Below are 23,682 nucleotides of genomic sequence, written 5' to 3'. Positions count from 1 at the left end.
ATCACTTACTTGTTGTTGGCCAGACCCAGACATTTCTTTAGGTTTAGGTAGATACTAGATAATTAGATATGAGTATGAGTGTATGACCTATGCTAATAAAGATGATTTTATATTCTAACTAAACCCTAAGCTCCAAGGCAAAACCTGTCCAATATAAGCAAATAAAAACATGAAGTCACTAATTCGAAAATAGAAACAAATTATAAAATGACACCCCAAATCTGTAAAATACACATTAACATGTTCTACTATGATTAACACATCACATGGCATGATTAAAACAGTAAAACAATCGTTAAAAAATTATTTTTCGAATTTAAAAAAAAAAGGACCATAATTAATGCGTAAATAGAAAAAAATATTAAAAAATTATAAAATGGCACCCCAAATCTGTAAAATACACATTAACATCTTCTACTATGATTAACACATCAAATGGCATGATTAAAAGAGAAAAACAACCATTAAAAATTGATTTTTCGAATTTAAAAAAATGGCCAAAATTCATGCGTAAATAGAAAAAAATATATTAAATATATAAAATGGCACCCAAAATCTGTAAAATGTATATTAACATATTCTACTATGATTAACACATCATATTACATGATTAAAATAGCAATACAACCATTAAAAATGATTTTTCGAATTTTTTAAAAAATGGCCAAAATTCATGCGTAAATAGAAAAAATATTTAAAAAATATAAAATGGCACCCCAAATCTGTAAAATATATACTAACATCTTCTACTATGATTAACACATCATATGGCATGATTAAAACAGCAAAATAATTAATAAAATTTGATTTTTTGAATTTTAAAAAAAAGTGGCAAAATTCATGCGTAAATAGAAAAAAATATTTAAAAAATATAAAATGGTACCCCAAATCTATAAAATATATATTAACATGTTCTACTATGACTAACACATCATATGGAATGATTAAAACAGCAAAACAATCATTAAAAATTGATTTTTTGAATTTTTTAAAAAAGGGGCAAAATTCATGCGTAAATAGAAAAAAATATTTAAAAAATATAAAATGGCACCCCAAATCTGTAAAATGTATATTAAAATGTTCTAATATGATTAACACATCATATGGCATGATTAAAACAACAAAACAACCATTGAAAATTGATTTTTTGAATTTTTAAAAAAAGGGTCAAAATTCATGCGTAAATAGAAAAAAATATTAAAAAAATATTAAATGGCACCCCAAATCTGTAAAATACATATTAACATGATCTACTATGATTAACACATCATATGAGATGATTAAAACAGTAAAACATATTAAAAAAATATAAATACCTATTTTTGACAAATTTCTAAAAAATGGCCCACCAAGCTTTGATTCAACAAAATTAGCAATATAATGTGTTTTTTCCTCAAATATCCAGCCAAGGTTGGTCGAAATTACTAGTAGAATGAGTGAAAAATAGTTTGGAAGTAAGAAGTTTTAAAAAAACAGTAAAAACGGACCTTAAAATGCAAAAAAAATGTTACCGTTTTTTGACCGTTACGGCTGACCGTTACGGGCCAGTAACGGCCGTTACGCCCGTAACGGGCCCGTATTGGCCGATACGGGTACAAAAAATGGTAACGGCCGATATGGCCCCGAAACGGGTAACGGTTCCCACTGTTACCGTTACGTATCGACCGATACGGCCGATACGTAACTGATTTGGCATACCTTGGTTTAGTCGGTATATGATGATTGACATTGATTTATCATTTGTAGGGACACTTAGCGAAAAAGGGAAAGACTACGACTTGCAGTAGTACCGGGGTAAATTTTCACACAAATCGAATAGTTCTTTTATTATGTTTTGAGATTATTGTGTTCTTAATTAGATGTAATATACAAATGATGCAATGTATTGTGTTAAATAGTAAATTTTATTTGTAGGATGTAATCGAAGTTCTTCTTACTAGTATTTGTGGGGTTACTATCGCTAGAGGAATTGTCTTGAGTAAGGATCCGCTCACAAAAGTAGGCGGGTTCCTACTTGGAAATGGTTTTTGAGAAGTATATATTCAGGTGGCAATTGTACGTGAAGAGACTTTGATGAGACCCTATGGACGATACAGAACAATTAGGGATCTGGAACAAGTATTTGTTGGCCTGATTGTCGTTGTTTGGTAAGATTTATTTTATTTTATTTATTTATTTTTTTGCATATACAATAGAACTTATATAAGATTCTAAATATCAACTAATTTCTTTTTGTTATTTTGTTTTGTAGGTTGTGACAACTATGGATTGAGCTAAATGGAGGGATCTCTCTCTCTCTCTCTCTCTCTCTCTCTCTCTCTTGTTATTTCTGAAAACAAAAAAAAAAAAAAAAAGATTTTGGCAGTTGGTGGACTTTTGGGATTTCTCACAAGGTGTTGCTTGTATAACTCTGCCTTTTGTAGCTCTGCTTGTGTCTAAGTTTACACTGATATCCTGACCCTTCAGTTTGGAATTAGCACTCAATTGATCTTTATGTTCTGATGGACTGACACCTGAACTAAATGAGACTGACAATAGTGGATTTACATTTATTGAAAATCAACACTTTACTACATGACACTTGAACTAAATGAGACTGCCACCGCCACTGCTGCCGCCCCCATTTTCTACTATGGGATAAAAAGGGACATGCCACATATGTGCTGATTCCAACTGTTGAAAGGATTGAAGTTTTAACTATTTGGTTCTATAGTCTTGTTCTTCATTTTGGGCATTATTATGCCTTTTGAAGGATGCAGAGCTCATCTTCTTAATTAATGCCCAGTTTCCTTACTAGTTAATTCCTTTTTCTATATCCATCCTGCAAGTGAAGGAAGAATACCGATATTTTTCTATGGCGGCTATAGTCTAGTAATAGCAGTAGCTTGTACAAACTCATCTAGAAGCTGGAACTGACTAGAGCTGCTCATGGGCAATATTTATCCCAAAGCCTTGAGCTGACCACGTAACAGAAGATACACATATTTCTATTATGATTTGTTTTGATTTTTTCTCTGCTTATGCATAAAATGTTCTGATTTAAATATTAAGAATTACGTAGTGGCTTGATCCCAATCTTCTTAACATTGGGTATGTAGGCAGCCGTTCATACTAGACCGTATCGGTGCAGCCACAAATTATTATTTTTTTCCCCTTCTTATAGTGTAGATGCATTTTCATCAGGACTACTTGGCAGTAAGAGAAGTGGATGTAAGTTCTTGAAACCTTAAATTAATCTAGATGTCAGATTTGAATCACTGAAATTCCATCTAACCAGACCATGATCAAAATAAATTTATGAGACTCTTCTCCATTCCCAAGTTACAGTGCATTCAGTAAAAATTTCTCTAATTTATCATTGTTGGTTTTTTAATGCCTGATTGTTTGAATTTGGAATGACTGATAGGCTAGCTGCAGCGAAATTTCCATTTTGTGGATGTTTTATATGCGATGTTTGTTGGCTCTACAATTGGGTCTCATTTTGAACTTCTACATGCACTTGGATACTCTCATATCTGGCTTTTTGGAAATTTGGTATTGCTGGTATTCTTAATTGGGTCTTGCATTTTGAATGTCTACATGCACTTGAACTCTCCCATATATAGTTTTTCGGGTATTGCTGGTTTTCTCAACTGGTTTTTCGAGTGTTTTTCTTGTTCATTCTGGTTTTGATGAAGTTGTGGTTTGTTTAATTATAGTTAATCTGTTTATGGTGTTGGACAGAATGTATGATCTGGAGCAAGGCATCATGCATCCAAACATCTGGATTGATGGCAAGTGCTCCTGAGCAATACACCTCTTTGTTAGCCATGTGCTATTTCTACCTTGTAGCACCATCATGATGGCTGGTTTGGCACCATGCCAAGTAGTTGTCAAAGGTTTTGCTTGATGATCAGTGTCGTGTGCTGCATTCTAGTATGTCTCTCATGGATATCAGGGGTCTTGAGTGCTGGTTTAGGAGAACCTCCAGAAAATCCTGATCCTGGGTCTAATAGTATTGATAAGAACTATGAATAACGAGATCACATGAATAACAAGTACTTTCTGATATTTTTCTTTAGTATTTATCCAAAATGGATTATTCTGTCTGTATACATGTACCATTCTTTTGTTTTAACTCGACCATGTTTTTTCACTCTTCAATATTTTGAACACTTTCCCTTTAATTTCAATGTCAAGCAATATGTTGGCAAGGCAGATTTCTTAGTTTTCCGGGCACTAAATCAGCATGGTTTTCTTGGACAACTACAAGAAAAGAAGCTTGTGAGTCATGTGGAGTTTCAGCTGTTACTTAGTTTTCTAGATGTGTTTATTCGACTGTCTATATTGTACCCATCTGTCATTGGCTAGTTTCTGTTCCTAAATAGTTCACATTAGTTAGAATATTTATGTGGTAAAGCCTTCAAATAAGATCTCTAGTTTTTTCCAGCAGTACTCTGAACTTGATATTAGTAAAATGGGTGCAATCTGATGAGCGGAATAATCTTTTAGCATAGTAAATGTAATAAAAGTGTGGGAAAATGGACTTGGGACTATTTTTTTTTTCTAGTTCAATGGATTCAATAGATGGGAGATACCCAAGATTCAATTTGATAGTGTATCCAAACGCACTCGACAGGCTAACTTCTAAATTGTAATTCTGTTGGTTTCAAGTTGGACTTGAGAATAACAAGCGGGCACATTTAATTAATATTAAGGCATTTCATGCCAAATGAAATGTCTAATAAATTTTTAATTCATTGCAATTAAATTGCACATTCATTGCAATGGTGAACAGTCACATTTGATCTAATCGTAAAAGCCTATACCGGCGGTCATCTTAACTGTCGGTAAAGCATGACGACTGCCGGTAAAGCCTTTACCGATGGGGCTTTTACCGGCGGTTACTTGACCGCAGGCAATGGATTTACCGGCGGTCAAGTGCTAACTTTCTTGTAGTGTAAGGAAGCAGATTGCCTATGACAGCTTGTCAAACTAGCTTCCTAAGCGGGGAAGCTCTGTTATATAGGGCCACTATAATGTTCGTTAGAAGCCCATCCAGTCCTCTCTTCTTCCTTTTTATTTATTTATTTATTTGCATATCAGAATGAGGCAGATGAAAGACTAATGGCTTGTTTGTTAACTCTTACAATTAGCACTTACATATTAAGAGTTCACTACAAGAAAATAGGCCTTAGCTGACCGATGGGCTAATGCTTTGCCGGCTGCTAGTTTTAACGGCTGCCGGCAGGTCCGTATAGATACATATAAAAGAAAAGGAAAAAAACCCTAACCTATCGCGCGCCTCTCTCTCTCCTTCTCACTCCCTCTTTTTGCCGCTCGGTTTCCCTCTCACTCCATCACTCTGCCGCTCGCTCTCCCTCTCACTCCCTCGCTCTGCCGCTCTCTCTGCCTCTCCTTCTCCATCTCCGGCCCTCTCCCTCTCTCTCTCCCTCCCTCTCTCTGCCTCTCCCTCTGCCTCTCCCTCTCCGATCGCTTTCCCTCTCTCTCTCTCAAAACCCTAGTCTTCTCTCTCTCTCTCTCTCTCTCTCTCTCAAAACCCTAGTCCTCTCTCTTTCTATCTCCTCGGCCCTCTGCTGCAACATCAGGTATCTGTCTCTCCACTCGATCTCTGCTGCAACATCAGGTATCTCTCTCTCTCTCTCTCTCTCTCTCTCTCTCTCTCTCCCCCCTTATCTATTCATATCAATTTGGGCATTTTTTGGCATTTTTTTAATCCTTCAAGCAACAATGTGCAATGATTTGTGTATTGGGATTTTTTGAGTTTCGAATCCCTAATTAGGGATTTGTATTGTCGATTCCCTAATTGCGGATTAGTGTATAGGTGTTGTCTGAGAGAAGACAGTCATGTATCAGAGGTTCATTTGCATGAAGATGTTGATATGGGGCTAGAAAGGTTTTGGATCCCTTCGTCCAGGTCTGTTTGACCTAATCAATAGGTTGGATGGCAAATAAAGATTACAGTGGGCCCTAATCTCAAGATGCATGTCTACTACTTGTCTAAACCATATTAAACGTGAACTTTCCATTCGCTGAATTTTGGTGTTTCTATTATTTTACCATTTTTAATTTAATTTTTTTTACCGTATTTCTAACAATTGAGGCTGAACTAGAAATGAATATTTCCCGTTCCTTTTTTTTTGCCATATGCCTAACTACAAGTCAAACAAGTTACATCAAAGTCATCCTATAGTATTAAATCCATGGATCCAGCAGACTATGAACAGAAACTTACCTGGAGAGCTAATATCCGATCCTCCACTGTATCTTTAAATGTTAGCCGTGAAACAGTCACAGGGCGAGTCTGCCTAATTCAATGTGCCCTGTCAATAGCTTGATCTTCGGTAGTTGGGTTCCACCAAGGCTCTATAAGAATAATGTGACAGGCAGCAACCATGTTTAGACTGAGATTTCCAGCCTTCAATGACATGATCATGACAGTCACCTGAAGAAAAAAAAATCAAGTTTAAATCAATGTATAATACATTTCTAGAAGGCAACAGAAAAATAACAAAGGGAACCTTTACAATATCTCATGCACCATGCATCTCTTAAAAAAAAAAAAAACAATAGGAAAGTAAGAATAAAAAGAACCCATAAGGCTAAAGTGAGCTTCATACTAATGACAGCAATGAACTTTACACATTTCTCTAAAGCTGAAGTGTCAAACCTCTGGATCAGAGGTGACAATTAGATTCCATGCTTACATTCCCAAATCCTCCTTTGCTAATTTAAAATCAAGGGATAGTATACCTGGTTTTCAATTTTGTAAAAGTTGCATGTTTCAGTGATAGACTGCTGGTAACTCTTCACATTTAAAAAAAAATGTACCACCTACTTTTTATTTACTACTGAAGTTTGCCTGTAGTCTTGTGGCACATGAATTGTAAGAATGCTAGCTATATTTGATAATTCAATAATTTTTAGTTGCAGGGCATTGAAGGAATGTTGGAGGATAGTCAAGGAACCACTCCTTCATATACTTTTAGCAATGGAAAACCGGATTATGGTGATATGTTTGACGCCGAAGAGGGGTTTTTTCATGGACTCACCACCTCTGTTAGCAATGGCTTCAATGGCGTCAATTCTGGTTGGAGCAGTGCTTTTAGTGATCTTATTTCAGATCTGTACAGTCAAGCTGAGCAGATATCCACTGTAAATTCTACTCGACAACCCACTGCAAATGAATTTAGTTCAACTCAGTTGGGCCTGAATTCAGATTTAGTAAATGGTGATGATGATTTGGATGAAAATGACTGGGAATTCAAGGATGCCTTCTAAGAAGGCACAGTTGGAAATGGGAATCCTGAATTTGAGATTGTAGATGCACATCAAAACTTTTCCGCTGAACTAAAGCTAAAGAATTTTGTAGGTTTCTACTCTAGATTGAAAGACGAAGCACGATTTTTCATACTTGACCATCTTGATGATCTCAAGGTGAGTGCAAATTCATTGTTAAGATCTATCTTTATCATTTCATAGAGCTGAAAGAAATCGAATGGTGGTTGGTATTAGAAAGCCAAGAAGGATGCTGCTCTTTCTAGTGATGAAGTAAAGGTTATGGCCTTTGATAAGGAAATTCAGGTGTGTAGTTTCATCAAATTAACCTTGGTCTTTTCCTTTGGAACCTTTTGTGTTTGTGTGTGTGTGTGTGTGTGTGTGTGTGTGTGTGTGTGTGTGTTTTGACATGTTTGCCTGGGTCCTATATGTTCCAGTTCACTTTTGGGGGTGTGGTATTTCTTCCTTAGGATGCTTCAGTTTAGTAATTCCAGGTTTGTGCTAGTAAAAGTATGAAATACAATATACAGGTCACCTAGAACTTCAATTATTTTACTTGGGCTAATGATGGTTAATCATCTACATTGTTGGAGCTACTTTTGTAGCCTACTTGTGCTGCTGTCTTCAATGTCACTCAGTTGTCGTATACCTGGTTGTTTAGTACATAAGGCTGTGATCAGGAGTTGAGTATCAGTTGTTTACTAATGGGATCTATTTTGGGTAGGATATGGATTAAAAGGTTGTGAATTAAACAAGTTTCTATTAGGAAGCATAATGCTAGTATTTCAAGTCAGACATGGACCAGAGTCGGTTCCCAGAGTTGTCCGTACATCATCCAACTGGATTCAATTAGCTTGAGGAGAGGCTCCTAATCTGCTTTAATTTGACATTTGTTCCGTTTCAGCCAATGGAGATATATGTGGATGATGAGGCCAAGTTGACCTTGCATGGTCTCGTACAGGTACTCGATAGTTTCTGAAATGTGCATTGAGTTCTCTTATTACCTTCTGTTTTCTTGCCTTTTTTGTAATTGCTCCGCATTTCTTTTCTGACCATATATGCGGATGCTTGCTTCTGAGGTGGGAGTAACTAATGTATCTTTTCTTTTATTTGCTCATAAATGGTGAGCCTGTGGCATGACTTGTCATGAAAGTGTATTATTCTGTTTCTGCATTTGGTTGAAAAAAAAATAAACACTAAGCTATGATGGTTTTTAATGGTTATGGATGAAAGACCTTGTTCAACAAACATATAGTTGTGATTTTTATTTATTTATTTATTTTTTTATAATGCCATTTCTTTGATGGGTTTGGTAAGTTTTCATTTAGAAAGCTCTCTTGAAGTTTCTACTCTTACACTACTTAGTTTACCACGCTATAATAATTTCACATGTGCCAATTTGACACATTTGTATGGGATCCAGGACGTTCATCAGATGAGAAAAAAAACAAAAGTCGGGTCCGCAATGTAGATCAAAGTACACAACATTGCAATGTTTTGGATGCTGGTCTATGCACCTCCACCTGTTTTGGCTTTGATACACATACTCATGGGTAGTAGAGGTGCATGCTGGATGACTTGGATTAGTTGGACTTGGATGGTTAGTCATATTTTTTTAATATATTCCTTTCAAAAAGTCTGGAAATGAAATCAATTGAAAGTTGTCCATTTGTTAAAAAGCTACAGTTGTTGAGATGCAATACCTGTCACTTGCCCAATCAGGATCTGTAACCCTGCAACAGCAGGTGCAATTCACAGGCAGAGAACGACAAATTTTTGCTGCCTTATAAAGGATCCACCATGCGTTTGAAAAGCAAAGATTAAATTATGAGAAGCGTTGCAGGTATTTTTTCCAAGTGGCTGATGGGTTTTGCACAATGCAAGAAAAAAAAAATCCTATTGGTGATTAAAGACTTCTCAATGATCAAACACTTAATTCAATAGCTCATTAACTTCTCTCGTTTATTTTTCACAAAGTAACTATATCTTAGACCTTAGTAGGTGTATACTATCTTGCTTGGAACAACATCAGAGGATGTGTTTTGCTGACAAATCTCTAACTGTCGAATTTCTAGAGGACAGTTATGGAAGCTGTGACTGCTGTACTTGGAGGCGGGCTGCAAATTGGTGTTCTTCTTCGGGGTAAGAAGGTTAGAGATGACAACAAAATGCTACTTCAGGCAGGAATCTCTCATGATGATAAACTGGATAGTTTGGGTTTTATACTGGAGCCTAACCTTGCACATTCTCCACCACCTCTGTGCCCGGAAAGTTCTCAGAGTCTACTTCCCTGTGACACAACTCAGCCACCACTGACCAGGTAACAAGACAATTCACGAGTTAGAGGTTTCTGTAATTTGCTGCAGTTGGATGAACTCGAGAAAATTAAAAATAGTGGAGACTGAGTTTCATAAGAATTAACATCTGATGGCCCATTATCATTCCTTTGAACTACAGTATCACTATTTTAAAATGATTAAAGTGATGTATACATTTTCAAGTTTCTACTGTTTCCTGTGAAGCATAAAAGTTAGTGCCAGTGCAACTTCATAAAAAACTCAGTGTTTTTCTTGTTTTCTGCAACATAATTCATGTTTTTGGCTGGTTTGCTGTCTGGTTAACACTGAATCGTAAATGGTGATGACTTGCCCAAGGTATTTGACATATATGTTGTTTTCCAAGTTAGTAAACTTTATTTTCTGAATAGAAGTTATAAGTTGTTGATGTAAATCAAGGCTGTCACAATTCCTATGGCTTTTTTTATTATTTATTTATTTATTTTTATTTTAATTCTTAGATATGCTGTTTAAAATTATTCTTGCACCTTTGCCACGTTTTTATAGTTAAATTGGTTGAATGATCATAATCTTCCAACCAATGCCTACAAAAGTTGACAGTCCATATTTACCATGCTACAAATAGTCTGATCATTGATCTGACATCGATGATGTGGCTCTTATCCTTGATAGCCCATCTGTTTCAAAAACCACTTTGGTCGGATGATCCTAACTTACAATCAATAACTAAAAAATTGAACTTTCCATCATATGCAAAGCTGATTTTGCCCTGGATTAAACCCATAGTGCATGCTAAACTGATTTTTCCCTGGATTGAACCTTTCAATCCAGACTATCCACGTAATCCTCTGCTACTGTGCTACATCTGAGTACTTTAGGTTGCAATTGCTAAGCTTGGTTAAATGCCTGAATGATTCCATGGGTACTGGCTATTGATATGATATCGTGTATTTTTGTTTTTGTTTTTATTATAATTTATTTCCTTTTTACACTAATAATAATAATAATAATAATAGTAGTAGTAACAACAACAACAACCCAAATCTTCATGCCTCTACTAATTCTGTTTGTTAAACAGGAATTTGGCAGGTCTATCTTGCAACTCTGCTAATAGCCAAAGTGGAGGGTGTCATGCTTGAAGCTTCTTTTATGTCTGAACTGGCTTCTCGTTATTTGGGATCAATCGGGTTACTTGGAGAGTACTGTCCCAACTTCGAGAAAAAAGTATAGGCCCTCTTCAGAAAGAGCACTTTTCCACCATATTAACCCAGGCATGACAAAAACCAAATTGCAACAACACAAGACATAAAAAAGCTCCAATTGAGCCGATCGTAAGCTTGTTCCATGTCTAATTTCAACGGGATGTTACCCCCACAGACTTTCCTATTAAGGTAACATGAAATGACCTGAATTCACCAAAAATATATCCATCAATCAGTAATGAGTATCATCCAAATATCCAATCAATCTGATTTTGGGTTCACGACTAGTTACAGTAATTCCCAGAGTCTAGACCATTTAACTTGACGTATGTGCTGCTGCATGTGAACAGATGCGATTCCACATACTTGTGAGCTTAACGTCTGTTTTATGTTTACTTCATGTGTTTTTAGACTTGTTTAGTCGCATATGATAGTTGGCATCATAGCATGTATAATGTTTGATTATAGTAGCTTAGTTTTTGTTTCTGCATGGAGAACTCGTTGAGAAGCCAATGTGTCTGGATCAGTTTGCAGTCATTCTATGATTTGAAGCTCAGATTGGATGAGTATAGTAATTTCACATCTTGAGTTTGAAATTTAATTGTGTTAATTATATTCTTATAAAGAGTTATCTATTTGGTATGACTTAAGGAAATTTAATTGAGAATTCTTGCCATATAATCTTTGGCCATTTTTTTTTCCAGGCAATTGATTTATAATTTTTTCTTAACCGTCTTTTGTAGGACGTTGATTGACAGATTAGGAAATTCGATCTGTAAGATTTTCGGAGCATCTTCCATCTATGGCAGTGCCTATCAAATCAAAGTTTGGATTTTAGAAGTATCATCCCCACTTGTAACAAGCATCATCAAGATACTTGGACCGAATGCCCTAGGAACTTATACTCCCTGTTCTATCCATGAATAGTTTCTAAAGTTAGGTATATGCTTCAAATTCTTTTATAAAATTTGAGCAAGCAAACTCTAGCAAATTCTTTAATTACAATTTTCTTTTCCAGACATTTTTCTCACAGCAGAGAGTGCGATGATCTGCACATGCAAAGTAACCAGAGAAAATGAAGAACGGTGGAATGGTGATGAAATGTTTGGATGATATCTTGTAATTGTAACAGGAGGGCATGGATATTTTGTTTCAGATATTTTGATATGTAACCATGTGCTAATATTTGTTATATGTTCTGTACTTTAATTCATAGAAACTGTTCAATTAAGGTTTGATTTATTTCACTATAGGCATTGTCTGCCTGTAATATGTTAGTTAAAAACTGAAATAGGAAGCAATTTCTTTACAGTATATGCCTAGGAGGTCTTCTATGAATTTTATTTATTGCCTATCATATGCTTAGAATAACTAAGAGTTTCCCTGTATCTTATTGGGGTAAGCTGATATGGATTCAACACTGCCGTATCAGCTGATGTGAAACTGATTTTCTGAACCCCACTCAGCAGGCTACGCATTTACTGTGGCTGCGGTACCAATGGCTACAGTTGTACTGTTTGGCTAGTCATATTTAGCTACGGATTTTATCCGTAGCTTTTAACCATTTTAAACAAGAACTGACGATTTAGCGGCGTCCAGAACAACTGTCAGTAAAGGTCGTGGCCGCCGGTAAAGCCTTTACCGACTGAGGCTTTACCGGCTGTTAGCTAACCGCAGGCAAAGGATTTACCGACGGTTTTCTTGGCTTTTGCCGGCGGTTTTGACCGCCGGTAAAGACTAGTTTTCTTGTGGTGGTTGTTTGTTAACAGTGAAATTGAAAAGTGCTAAGTGATTTTCTGCAATATTTCGCCGAATTCTTTCGGCGATGGGAGTCTGGCTTAATGGTGAATGTCGAATGCACTCCATAAAATTTTCTATTAAAAGAAATTTTTGCTTCCAAAATTACCCTTACTACTACCGATATTTTTTTCTCTTTTAAATTATTTGCTGAATAGAAAACTAACTTTTAACATGTGAAACTTATTTATGCCCTACCATGATTTATGTGTTTGATCCACACCGTCCATCAACTTTTTTAGATCATTCTTGTGCATGCACCCAAAAATGAGGTATATGTAAAACTCAAGTGGGCCACACCATAAAAACCAATGAAAATTGAATAAAACTCAAGTCCACCCTTAAAAACCTCTTGGGGGCCATAAAAGTTTTGGATCAAGATGATCTTTGTTTTTTCCCTTCATCTGGCCTGTATGACCTAATCAATAGATTGGATGTCAAATAAACAGTGATGTGGGCCTTAGGAGAATTTTAATGGTGGATATCCAATCACCATTGTTTTCCTGTGGTGTGGTCCACCTGAGATTTATATCCCTCTCTTTTTTCTGTTTTTGGTAAAGCCTTAAAATGATCAGTAAAAATGGATGAATGGAATGGATGAAACACATGCATCATGATGGGGCCCACATAGCACTGACCACCAGCCACAGGGTTGGTGGCAGGGTCGTGGGAAGACGAGAGCCTACGTTCCTCGAGCTCCGAGTTGTGCCAACGGTTCAAAGGAGATCAAAGTTACATGGGCCCACTTGCGAAAGGCTTGCGTTAGGAAATCCATGTCCGTCCATATGCCGAATTTACCGCTAAAGCCTCTTTGCAGAATTCCCCGCATTGGACACGTAGGTGGGAGCCACCTTCATGTTTGTGAGAAATCCACCCTACCCATTGGTTTTATGAGTTTATCTTAAGACATGGGACCGAAACTGAGGTGGATCCAATAACCAAGTGGGCCCAAAACGTGAGGATTGAACGTCCTGATTTGAAATATTCGTGGGGCAACATAAGGAATTTATCTATTTTTTATGAATAACGATATTTTAATTTTCTCTTAATTACTTTAGTTTATTTGAATTAAATAGAATAATTTTATTTTCATTTAATAAAAAATAATTTCTTTATAATGTAAAACATTTCCAAACAGGAGATAGGGGCAAATGCGTCAAATTAACGCATTTTGGACATTTTAGATGTTTGTTAACAAACACGTTGTTTTAAATTCGGTACTTAATTTTTAGACTTCCGTCATAATTACCAAACAAGTTTTTTGACTTCAGGATTTAGCCTTCAGATTTCATATCCAGGCTTCAGATTTCAGATACAGGCTTTAGACTTCAGATTTAACAAATGGGGCTGAGTCATCAGATTTTTATTTTTTTTCATTCACTGAAATTTCAAGTTTTATGCTGAGTTAGATGCTTACTTGCTATTGATAGAGCTTTCTATCTTGAGAATTCTTTTCGTAGCATTCCTCATGTCTTTATTCTTTGTTTCCTCTGTTATGCAAAGGCTATGTTGGAATTCACAGTTCAGGATTCAGAGATTTCCTTCTAAAGCCGAAGCTTCTTCGAGCCATTGTAGATTAAGGATTGGAGCATCCTTCATAAGGCAAATTCTTGTCTGGTCTGGTAACACCCATTTCCGATCGGGTGTGAACGTGAAAGGCTCATTTTATCTACGGTGTCCATCCATCTTTGTAGAAAATCTTAGACCATGGGCACAAAAATTGAGGTAGATGTAAATATCAGCTGGACAACACCACAGGAACAGTATTGTTTGAATGGCTGCCGTTAAAAAACTTCCTATGAGCGTATGAGCCACAGAAAGTTTTGGATCAAACTGATATTTGTTTTTTTTCCCTTAATGCAGGTCTGTGTGATCTTATCAACGGATAGGATGGCTAGTAAAAATTATGATAGGTCCTAGGATGTTTTTAATGGTTGGTGTTCAATCACCAATGTTTCCTATGATGTGGCCTACTGGAGATTTGGATCTTCTTAATTTTTAGGCTCATGTCCTAAAATGAGCTGATAAAGTAGATGGGCACCTGGATATACAACACTACATCAAGGTTTGGCCTTACAGTGACGGTGATACAGAATGCTCCCCTCATTGCCTAACATGCAAGCAAGAGTCTAAGGAAGCAGATTGCCTATGACAGCTTGTCACACTAGCTTCCTAAGAGGGGAAGCTCTGTTATATAGGGCCACCATAACGATCGTTAGAGGCGCGTCCAGTCCTCTCTTCTTCCTTTTTATTTTTATTTTTATTTATTTATTTATTTATTTGCATATCAAAATAAGGCAGATGCCTGTTTGTTAAAGCTGAATTTTTGCACTTAACGTGGAATTGGAAAAATGTTGCGCGTTTAGTGGTGTTTGTTAATGCGTCCTTAATGCTGAAGAAGGAAAGCGCTAGTGGTTTTTCACCAATTCTTTCCATAATGGGAGTATGGCTTAATGGTGAATGCCGAATGCGCTCACTGAATTTTTCATTAAACAGCAAATTTTGCTTCCAAAATTATCTCTTTTCATATTACCAACCTGTGAAACTTCTTTATGCCCCACCATGTTGTATGTGTTTCATCCATTCCATTCATCCAAAAATGAGAGGAATATAAATCTCAGGTGGACCATACCACAGGAAAACAATAGTGATTGGATATCCACCATTAAAATTCTCCTAAGGCCTAATGTACTGTCTATTTGACATCCAATTTGTTGATTAGGTCATATAGACCTAGATGAATGGAAAAAACAAAGATTAGCTTGATCCAAAACTTTTATGGCTACCAAAAAGTTTTTAATGGTCAACGTTTATTCAGCAATGTTTTCCTATAATGTGGTCTACTTGAGATTGTGATATATCTCATTTTTGGTCTCATACCATAAAATGATCTAGAAACATAGATGGACGGCATGGATGAAACGCATACATCATGGTGGGGCCCATATAGCACCGACCATCAGCCATTGGCTGGTGGCAGGGGAGTTGCCAATCTGTTTTCGCGGCCACGGATTGCATACTGATAGGTTGAGTAGCGAGACTTGCTACTGAAGTTACATCACCAAGTTATGTGGGCCCCATCATGATGTATGTTTTGTATCCACGCCGTCCATCCATTTGGAAATATAATTTTAGGTAAAGGTCCAAACAATGAGTCAAATCCAAAGCTCCGGTGGACCTCACCACAGAAAACAGTGGGGAGAGTGATGCCCACCATTAAAAACTTAAATAGGCTACAAAAGTTTTTCATCAAGCTAATATTTGTTTTTTCCCTTCTTTTATGTCTGTGTTAACTTGTGAACGGGTTGGATTTCAAATAAAAATCACGGTGAGCCTTAGGAAGGTTTCAACAGTAGGCATCAATCTCGCCACTGTTTTTTGTGATGGGTCAACTACATATTTGGATTTGCCTCATTCTTTAACTAATGCTCTAAAATTAAATCTCCAAATAGATGGATGGTGTAGATAAAGCACATACATCATAGTGGGTCCATGAAACTTGATGACGTCACTTCGGTAGCGAATCTCGCTATAGTAGGATGCGGAAGAAGCAGATTGGTTGGTGTACCACACACCAGCTATATAGCTGTAGGTACATGTCGTGCGAAGACGAGTACTGACGCTCCTCGAGCTCCGAGTTGTACGAACGGTTCAAAAGAGATCAAAGTTTTATGGGCTCCACAGTGATGTATTTATTATATCTACACCGTTAATCTATTTTTAGAGATCATTTTAGAGCATTATCCAAAAAATGAATCATATCCAAAGATCATCTAGACCATACGATAAATAGCAGCGGAGATAATAATTTTCACTATTAAAAATTTGTAGGGCCCACCATTACGTTTATTTTCCATCCAATCTGTTCATAAGGTTACAAAGACCTGAATGAAGAGGAAAGACAAATTTCATATTGATCCAAAACTTCTGTCACCACAGAAAGGGTTTCAATGGTAGACGTTCAGTCCCCCACTGCTTTTTGCAGTGTGATCCACTTGATAGTTAGATCTATCTTATTTTTCTTCTCAAGCCTTAGTACGAGCTCGCCAATTGGATGGATGGTTTGGATATAACACATACCTCGTGATAAGACCCACCAGCCAATCTGGTGTACCTCACACCAGCTATATACCTACTATATTGACGTCAGCAAGTTCTATAGGTCCCATCATGAGGTATGTGTTATATCCAAACCATTTATCCATTTGGCAAGCTCGTATTAAAGCTTGAGACGAAACATAAGCTGCAAAAAGCAGCGGGAGATTGAACATCTACCATTGAAACCCTTGTTAGGGTCACAAAATTTTTAGATCAATATGATTTTTTTTCCCTCTTCATACAGGTATTTGTGACCTTATGAACATATTGGATGAAAAATAAACTTAAATAGGCCACAGAAGTTTTGGATCAATATGTTTTCTCTTCATTCAATTGGGAATGACCTTATAAACGGTTTGGATAGCATATAAATATAAGGTGGGCCTTATTTGAAGCTTTTGTTGCTACTAGTGTTCAATCCTATACAACACATAGTGAAAATCTTCCCGCTAAGAGGAATTGAGGGCCTTATGATGATATTTTAGTTTTTTTATTAAGTATTTTAGTTTATTTGAATTAAATATAATGATTTTATTTTCATTTAATAAAAATTAATTTTGTAAAACATTTCCAAATGAGAGATAGGGGCAAATGTGTCAAATTAACATATTTCAGACATTTAAGATGTTTGTTAACAAACAGTTTGTTTCAGATTTAGTACTTAATTTTTAGACTTCAGCCATAATTATCAAACAAGTTTTTTTTTTTCTTCTTTTCTTTAACGTTAGATTTCAGATTCAAGCTTTAGATTTCAGATTCAGGCTTCAGATTTCAGATTCGGTCTTTAGACTTCAGATTTAACAAACAGGGGCCTAAGTGGGCAATAGGACAAGGTAATGTGGGTTGAATGCATGTCTAGCATTGGAATATTTAGGAGGCCATGTGAGTTTTGGATTAGGCTAATATTTTTGTGTTTTCAGCTCAAGCATACCAGGAAGGTTTCAACCCAGGGAGGTTTTAATGGTAGGCATTTACCCGAACGTTTTTATTGTGTCGTGTGGCCTACTTGAGTTGTGAATTGCCTAATCTTTAGGTCAATGTTTTAACATGGCCGCGAACGATTTAATTTAATGATTTTATCACCATCGTAAACCTCACTTAGCTTCCAATCTAGTGAGTTCGGGCAATTCCTTGTTAGACAACCTCATATATATATATCTTGTATAGCTAGCATACCTTGTATAACTCGTTTCCATAGGTAGATGATTCTGATTTTATTATTTTCCTTGTATAGATGATGTAATCTCTATATATTCAACCCCTTTGGTTTGTCTCAAATACAAAAAAACTTCAGCTCCTCTCGACTTTCATGGTATCAGAGCTTCCCTGATCCGAAACTGCCCCTGCGTCATCCGGTCACCACCCTTGTTGCGTCGTCCCCCATCCCTGCTGTGTCCGGCCACTGTCTCTGCTCGTCCGACCGCCCCTTCTGCGTCGTCCGGCCATCCCTGCTGCTTCCAGCCACTGTTCCTGCTAGTTCGACTGCTCCTGCGTCGTCCGGCCGCCCCTGCTGCATCGTTCGGCGACCCCTTTGCTCCAGAACTGCTCGTCCGAACCCTATTCCAGATCTGCTCCGAACCCTGCTGTTCGAACCAGTTGCTATTGTTGTTGTTCCATATCTCGATTTTCCAGATCTAGAGCTCCTATTGCTGATCTAGATTTTCTAGATCCAGAACCATTGTTTTTGTTGCTGTTCCGCCAGATCTAGATATAGCTTTTCCACATCTCGATTTTCCAGATCCAACAACCCCTGTTGCTGTTGTAACCCCTTGGGTATCTCCTATTGTACGGTACATTTAAAAACTTCTTTTGCTGCAACTTTTTGCGTGCTTTACATTACTTCCGATCAATGGACAAGAATAGAGGCCCTACATTGTAGTTTTGATGGTACCAACTATTCACTATGAGCCATCCATTTTCAGAACTTCCTCAAGGGTCGTGGTTTGTGGGGACTAATTGATGGATCTGTTACTATCCCCACTTCCACAGATGCCGACAAATTGGCTGATTGGAAAATGAGCAACGGACGGATTATTACCTGGATTCTCGATTTGGTCGATCGGTCTATTGCCGTTTGCCTCACACCTCATCGCACGGCTAAGGCAATGTGGGAGCATCTTCAGACAATTTATCAACAGAGTAATGCGGCCCGATTATACCGTCTAGACCAGGATTTCGTTAACCTTACTTAAGGTGATGGCAATATTCAATCATTTTACTCTAAAATTGTCACAATTTGAACTGAGATGGCTATGATGGATCCAACGTTTCCTCATGACTATAAGATTTTCCAAATTATGCGCGAGAGTGTGCAAGTTCGCCAATTTCTTATGAAGTTGCGTCCGGAATTTGAGCATTGTCGGGCTGCTCTCTTGAACTATAGCCTTACTCCTTCATTGACTTCGGTTATTAATGATCTATTGGCTGAGGAACAACGACTGAAAGTTCTCTCTCTTCTTTCCTCAACTCCGGGATCATCTGATATGGTGCTTGCTGTGTCCACTACTATACCAACATGTGGTTCCACTCCTTTGACTTGTTGCAGCTGCCACAAGGTGAGTCATGTTGTCACTCAATGCAAAGAATAGTGCGCTTATTATCGACAGACTAGTTATGGTATTTAGGACTGCCGTACACGTGCCTATGCATCTTCCTTAGGCCGTGGACGTGGTGGTCGTGGTCGTGGCCGTGGTTGTGCTCTTTCTGCTCCTACTGCCACTATTTCTTTCGAGCCGTCTGTTAGTGATTCTACATCTTCTGCTGAAGATCTTTCATTACCTTTGACTCCTGCAATGCTCTAGCTAATCGTTTAGGCCCTTTCTGCGACCGGTATGTCATGTATATCCCCATCTTCTCCATTGTTCTTCGATTCAGGTGCTTCCAATCATATGACTGGTGTTATATCCCATTTTCGTGACATTCGTCCCTACACCAGCAATCAGGCTATTTCTACTGCGGATGACACTAGATTACCTATTCAGTCTGTTGGATCATTGACTTTTTCTCCTTCTACTCATCGCCAGTTCACCCTTCGTGATGTGTTTCATGTCCGTAACCTCTCCTCCAATTTAATTTTAGTTGGTCAACTCACATCCAATAACTGCTTAGTCATATTTCTTCCCAACTGTTGTTTTGTGCAGGATCTGACGACGAGGAAGGTACTTGGGATGGTAGGTGGCATGGTCGTCTGTACGTACTGGACTTTGATCCATTTGTCACTCCGGCTCGTTGTTTCTTTTTCCCATCTTCATCAGATATTTGTTCGGCAAATAAATTGTGGAAATTGTGGCACTTTCGCCTGGGTCATCCACATTCTGATCGGTTAATTCAGTTATTTTCTTCTGGCATATTAGGAAACGTTTCTCTTAATAAAAAAGATTTGGATTATTCTTGTTCTTCTTGTTGTCTTTCAAAAAGTAAATGTATTCCTTTTCCTCTAAGTATTATAAAATCATCTTCTATGTTTGAACTTGTGCATAAAGATGTCTGGGGTTCTTCACCAATTATGTCACTCTCTGGGTTACGTTCCTATGATATATTCATTGATGATTTCACACGTTACACCTGGATTTACTTTTTACAATCGAAGTCACAAGTTTTTAAAAAATTCAAGATATTTCACTCTATGGTGGAGACTTAATTTCGGGTTCCAGTTCAAACTCTCCGCTCTGACTTAAGGGAGGGGGGATATCTCTCAATCGAGTTTCGAACATTTCTTCAGGGTCATGGGATTATTCATTAGACTACCTGATCTGATACTCCACAATAGAACGGGGTGGCTGAACGAAAAAATCGTCATATTGTCGTAACTGGCAACACCCTTATGACAGCTATGAGTGTTCCTCGTTCTTTCTGAGCGGAAGCAATGTTACATTCAGTCTACTTGATTAACCGAATGCTAACCACTGTTCTGAATAGTAAATCTCCATACTTTGTTCTCCACGGCTTCCCTCCTGCATATTCCACATTTCGTGTTTTTGGTTATGTCTATTATATTCACCTGACTTCACGTGAGCATAACAAACTATCTCCTAAATTGATCAAATGTATGGACTTGGATTTGGAGAAACTCAAAAGGGTTTTCGATGTTATAATCCGGTTTCTCATCGTATTCGGGTTTCACAATATGTTGTTTTTCTTGAACATATTGCATTTTCTTCATCTCTTTCTCCTCCACACGCCCCAAAATCTTCTGGTCTAACTGCCTTTCTTGATATTCCTTTTGCCTCGAGTACTCTCCCTCGTCGTTGCAGGTTTACTCACGTCGATCACGTAGAGATCCACCACCTATTACTCAACCTGAACCTACCTCGATACGTCATTCCGATTGTGTACATCAAGCGCCTGATTGCTTGATATGCTTTATGTCTGCCATGAATGCTACTCTGGATACTATTTCTATTCCTACTTCATACTCTCAGGCAGCCACTCATGATTGTTGGAAGAGGGTTATGGCAGGAGAACTTGCGGCATTGGATGATAATCATACATGGGACATTGTCACTCGACCCGCTGACCAACAGCTAATTGGTAGCAAATGGATTTATTCTATCAAGCCCAAGTCTAATGGATTATTGGATCGATGAAAGGCTCGACTTGTCGCTCAGGGATACAAACAAGAATACAGAATTGATTATAATGAGACATTTGCTCCCGTGGCTAAGATAAAAACTGTTCGTACTCTTCTGGCAATATCTTCCATTCGCTCTTGGCCACTTGCTCAGATGGATGTGAAAAATACTTTTCTTCATGGAGACCTCCAAGAAACAGTATATTTGAAACCTCCTCTGGGTCTTTTATCCCTGACAATAAGATATGTCGCCTAAAGAAAGCCCTGTATGGCCTCAAACAGGCACCTCAGGTATGGTTCGAATGCTTTCACGATGTTGTTACTGGTGTTGGCTTTACTTAAAGTAGTCATGACCCATCCTTATTTTTGTGCACCACTGCTCGCGGAATTGTCATTGTTCTCGTCTATGTTGATGACCTACTTCTAACTACTAGAGATGTTACTGGCATCTCGGCTTTAAAGGAAATTCTGCAATCCTCCTTTAAGATGAAAGACCTCGGCCATCTCACCTACTTTCTTGGGCTTGAAATTTCACGTTTTAAACGTGGGATCCTAGTCAGCCAGCGTAAATATACCAAGGATCTTCTCGCCTTGGCATCATTGACAGATCAGAAGACAGTTCAGACTCCCTTAAAACTTAATGTTCAATATGGCCGTGATGATGGTGATCTACTTGCACAGCTCGACTTATACCACCGTTTAGTTGGGAGTCTAGTTTACTTAACTATGACTCGCCCTGATATTGCTTACGCTGGCCAAGTAGTCAATCAGTTTGTTTCTGCTCCTCGGACTCTTCATATGACTGCGGTGTTGTGCATCCTACGGTACCTATGTGGAACTATAGATCGATCACTGTTCTTCTCCTCCACGGCGACTTTAGACCTTCGTGCTTATTCAGATACTGATTGGGTCGGTTGCGCTCTCACACGAAGATTTACCACTAGCTACTGTGTTTTTCTCGGCACTTCTCTTTCTCTTGGAAGTGTAAGAAGCAGGCCACTGTTTTCAAATCAAGCACAGAGGCCGAGTATCGGGCGATGTTCGCTACGTGTAGTGAGCTTGTTTGGTTACGTGGACTTCTTTCTGACTTGGGCGTTCCTCTGCAGAATCCTACTCCACTCCATGTTTATAATCTAAGTGCCATTTAGATTGCTTCTAACTCGGTCTTTCATGAACGGACGAAGCATATTGAAGTTGACTGTCACTTTATCAGTGAGAAATTTCAGTCTGGGCTCATTTCTCTTCCACATGTTGCATCCCATGATCAAATTGCAAACATTCTCACCAAGTCCCTCACTTCTGCACGTCACTCATTTCTAGTTGGCAAACTATTACTTGTCAATGACCCGCATTAGTTTGAGAAGGGATGTTAGATAGCCTCACATATATCTTGTATAGCTAGCATACCTTGTATAGCTCGTTTCCATAGGTAGAGGATTCTGATTTTATTATTTTCCTTGTATAGATGTTATAATTTCTATATATTCAATCCCTTTGAGTTGTCTCAAATACAGAAAAACTTTAGCCCCTCTCGGCTTTCATTCCTATCCAGCCCAAAAACACAGCAGATCCAAATCTCAGTAGACTGCACCAGAGAAAACAATGGTGATTGGCCATTAAAAACTTAGCTCGACTACAAAACTTTTGTATCGAGCTGATATTTGTGTGGCCATTTCATTCATGGGTTTTTAACCATTATCAATGGTTTGAGGGCAAAGAAACATTCCAGTGGCCCTCAATATCATTTTAAGGGTGAGCACGAAGTTCCTGTGGTGTGGTTCACTTGAGATTTAGATATGTTGCATTTTTGGACTTCCACCTTAAAATGTTCCCAAGAAATGAATGGACTGCGAGACACATGTATACCTCTTTGTTTCTATGGATTGGTTATGCAAAATGTATGTCCATTATAATTTTCAATTTCATTTTGTTGCTTGCAGGTTAATGAAATGCATGCGGGTGATAGATGATGAAATATGCTCTCGTGCCAAGGAGTGTTAGTATTTTATTGATATGTTAAGTTTTGCGTGGTTACTTCTTATTTGTGTTTTTTCTTCTGCTTATGTCTGAATAAATTGCCTAGATCTTACAGTCCACAAACTGTTTACCACCCGGGCTGATCTCTATCGAGTAGTATATACGCATGCAAAAGTTAAGGTATATAGAATTCCTACATTATTGTTCCCTCAGTATTTATTTTCTAATTGAAAATATTCATATTAGTACAACTTTGTCAAACTATGCTGCTGTAATCTGTTGCTGAATCTATTTAAAGTTTTAAACCTACTAACTGATGATATTCATCTTAAGGCAATGGAGCTCATGTTTGTAGATGCACTTCTAAAAGCAAACAGTTTTCTGAAAAGAAGAGTTTTAGAGATTGAGGTTGAAGGAATTCATACTCCTACCTCTTCAACACAAGTAATATGCATGGCCCACC

At 37.7% G+C, this 23,682-nt stretch overlaps 3 long non-coding RNA genes across 6 annotated transcripts; all 3 read left to right on the top strand.

The window, feature by feature from the left end:
• The first annotated feature begins 1,730 nt into the window (after window positions 1–1,730).
• LOC131256200 (uncharacterized) lies at window positions 1,731–8,258 on the top strand. Of its 3 annotated transcripts, XR_009176652.1 has the most exons (5): window positions 1,731–1,794; window positions 6,928–7,437; window positions 7,516–7,584; window positions 7,716–7,772; window positions 8,183–8,252. It is a non-coding gene; the product is annotated as an uncharacterized LOC131256200 (long non-coding RNA). The 3 variants fall into 3 exon arrangements; XR_009176651.1 differs by lacking the exon at window positions 7,716–7,772 and having other exon boundaries at window positions 1,732–1,794; window positions 8,183–8,258; XR_009176653.1 differs by lacking the exon at window positions 7,716–7,772 and having other exon boundaries at window positions 1,734–1,794; window positions 6,934–7,437; window positions 8,183–8,258.
• A 2,594-nt stretch (window positions 8,259–10,852) lies between these two features.
• LOC131256199 (uncharacterized) lies at window positions 10,853–12,091 on the top strand. Of its 2 annotated transcripts, XR_009176650.1 has the most exons (3): window positions 10,853–10,966; window positions 11,521–11,717; window positions 11,796–12,091. It is a non-coding gene; the product is annotated as an uncharacterized LOC131256199 (long non-coding RNA). The 2 variants fall into 2 exon arrangements; XR_009176649.1 differs by lacking the exon at window positions 10,853–10,966 and having other exon boundaries at window positions 10,977–11,717.
• Window positions 12,092–23,180: 11,089 nt separating this feature from the next.
• Window positions 23,181–23,682, top strand: LOC131256198 (uncharacterized). Its single transcript, XR_009176648.1, has 3 exons — window positions 23,181–23,238; window positions 23,326–23,399; window positions 23,553–23,682. It is a non-coding gene; the product is annotated as an uncharacterized LOC131256198 (long non-coding RNA).

This window comes from Magnolia sinica, chromosome 9 (genome assembly GCF_029962835.1).
Source record: "Magnolia sinica isolate HGM2019 chromosome 9, MsV1, whole genome shotgun sequence".
Classification (NCBI taxonomy): Eukaryota; Viridiplantae; Streptophyta; class Magnoliopsida; order Magnoliales; family Magnoliaceae; genus Magnolia; species Magnolia sinica.
Note: the sequence above shows the minus strand (reverse complement) of the source record. Positions and strands in the feature narration are given on the sequence as shown.